Source organism: Pteropus vampyrus, unplaced genomic scaffold (genome assembly GCF_000151845.1).
Source record: "Pteropus vampyrus isolate Shadow unplaced genomic scaffold, Pvam_2.0 Scaffold699, whole genome shotgun sequence".
NCBI classification, from domain to species: Eukaryota; Metazoa; Chordata; class Mammalia; order Chiroptera; family Pteropodidae; genus Pteropus; species Pteropus vampyrus.
The window spans coordinates 145,285-148,152 of NW_011889480.1; the positions used below are offsets into that span (position 1 = coordinate 145,285).

General features: G+C 39.3%; 1 pseudogene; it reads left to right on the plus strand.

The window, feature by feature from the left end:
* The window catches only part of LOC105309236, a 26,344-nt pseudogene extending 24,912 nt beyond the window's left edge, over positions 1–1,432 (plus strand).
* Positions 1,433–2,868: the final 1,436 nt, after the last annotated feature.

Sequence of the window (2,868 nt, forward strand, 5' to 3'; positions counted from 1 at the left end):
ATTTTTCCCTTTTCTTTTTCACATTGGGTTTTTTGCCAGAACATGGGGGTTGTGAAAACTACCACTAAATCTAAGCCAAAATGAAGAGGAGAAGACTCATATCAACATCGCTGTCATTGGACACGTAGATTCCAGCAAGTCTACCACAACTTGTCATCTGTTCTATAAATGCATTGAGATTGACAAAAATAAATAAATAAATAAAATAAAAAAATGTGAGAAGAAGGCTGCTGAGATGGAGAAGGGCTCCTTCAAGTATGCCTGGATCTTCGATAAACTGAAAGCTGAACATGAACCAGCGTCACCTTTGATATCAAGGCAGCAAGTATCATGTAACCATCACTGATGCCCCAGGACACACTTTATCAAAAGCATGATTACAGGCACATCTCGGGCTAACTGATTGTTGCTGCTGGTGTTGGTGGATTCGAAACAGGTATCTCCAAGGATGGGCAGGCCCAAGAGCATGCCCTTCTGGCTTACACACTGCGTGTGAAACCACTAATTATGGATGTTAACAAGATGGATTCCACTGAACCACGCTACCACCAGAAGACACATGAGGAAATCAATAAGGAAGTCAGCACCTACACTGAGAAAAGTGGCAACACTGACATGGTAGCATTTGTGCGAATTTCTGGTTGGAATGGTGACAACATATGAAGTCAAGGGCTAACATCCCTCGGTTCAGGGGATGGAAAGTCACCCATAAAGATGGCAATGCTACTGGCACCACACTTCTTGAAGCTCTGGATTACATCCTGTCACCGACTCGTCCAACTGACAAGTCTTTGCATCTGCTCCTCCAGGTCATCTACAAAATTGGTGGTATTCGTACTGTCCCTATGTGCCAAGGAGAGACTGGTGTTCTCAAACCTGGCATGGTGGTCAGCTTTGCTTTAGTCAAGATAACAACTGAAGTAAAGTCTGTTGAAATGCACCATGAAGCTTTGAGTGAAGCTCTTCCTGGGAATAATGTGGGCTTCCATGTCAAGAAGTTGTGTGTCAAAGATATTCTATGTGGCAATGTGGCTGGTGATGGCAAAAATGACCCACCAATAAAAGCAGTTGGTCTTTTGACACAGGTGATTATCCTGAAACATCCAAGCCAAATCAGTGCCAGATACCCACCTGTGATGGATTGTCACACAGTTCACATTGCTTGTAAATTTGCTGAGCTGAAGGAGAAGATTAATCATTGTTCTGGGACAAAATTGTAAGATGGCCCAAAGTTTTGAAACCTGGTGATGCCTCCATCATTGATATGGTACCTCGCAAGCCCACGTGTGTTGAGAGCTTCTCCCATGGGCCATTTTGCTGTTCGTGACATGAGACACTTGCTGTGGGTTTCATCGAAGCAGTGGACAAGAAGGGAGCTGGAGCTGGCAAAGTCACCACATCTGTTCAGAAAACTCAGAAGCTAAATAAATAGTATCCCCAATACCTGTCATCCAGTCTTAATCAGTGGTGGAAGGATGGTCACAGAACTGTTTGTCTCAGTCATTTAACTGTGAAAGACTGGTGAATGATTACAATGCATCTTAAAACTTTCAGAAGGCAAGGAGAATGTTTGTGAACCATTTGGTTTTTTGTATGTGTGGGAGTTTTTAAGTTATTGGTTTTCAAAATCAGTAATTTTTAATGGAAACAATTTGACCAAAAATCTGTCACAGAATTTGAGACTCACTAAAACAATTTAACGAGAATCTTTGTTCTTTTGGTCAACACTGCAACTTCCTCTAGTACTACTTTGGTAAAAGACTGCTGAAACTTTAGAATTTGATAATACTGGGTTAACATTTATTTTCTGGATGGGAACTTAGCATTGTTTCACCTTGTCTGAAGGGGAGGAATCATGTTTACATAGTGAAAAGCTATGGGAAGAATCTACTGGTAATACTTCATAGGTCAGGACATATAAGCAAAGAGTAAATTTGTTTATGTATAAGCTAGTTTACACATGGTTAGTCACATAAATTTTAAGTAAATTTGCTGTTATGTCAAATTTTAGTTTTCCAGTTACTGAAATGTGAATTCTCAAATTTACAAATTGTGGGATACTTTATAAAGAACCTAAAATAAGGCTTAATTAGTATAGAGCACAGTTAATTGTATTCAGATTCAAAGAGAAAAATAAATGATCCCGAAAGTTGAAAAACATTTTTTCAGTCTTCATTTTGTCAGACTTTTCAACAGAACCCAAAACTTAATTGTGCTTTTCTTCAGAAAGAACATCTTTGCCTCCGTGACACTGTGGACATGAAGAGGTGCATAAAATCTCCAAAGATTATTCAAGGGAAGAACATCACAGAAAATTGGTTCCTAGTTTGGTTCCTGTAGCAATTAAACTTACCTTAGGGACACTTTACAATTTTAAGTTAAACCAAATAAAGAAGAGTTTCTCCTTGGAGGAAATTAATATACCTCCCTCATTTCACTTCTTGCACAGGCACAACATTGATGAAAACTTTTCATTTTTGTTTTTTTACTCCAAGAGTGCTGAATTGTTTGGACAGTGGAAAGACAATAAAACAATTTACTTAATGAGGAGCTCTGAGAATTCAACCCTTGAGATGATGGAAACGTTAAGCATGTTCTTGTTGCCTTTTGCCAATATTCATCGGCTCTTAGTGAAATAAAAATGCAATTGGGCTTTCCAGGGTCAGACCTTGGAGAACAGAAAGCTTCAGTGATAACCTTCAGAGAGTGTCACTGTGTCCCAGTGAGGGCTGGTGGAATAAAAAGGAAGAGAGAGAAAGCAGGTACTGGGCTTTATCTCTACAATAGTGAGATTAAGACAATTTCATGCTTGTTTAGTCAAACGATGAAGTCTCTCTATTTTAAAGGTACATTAGTTTCCCCTGAACC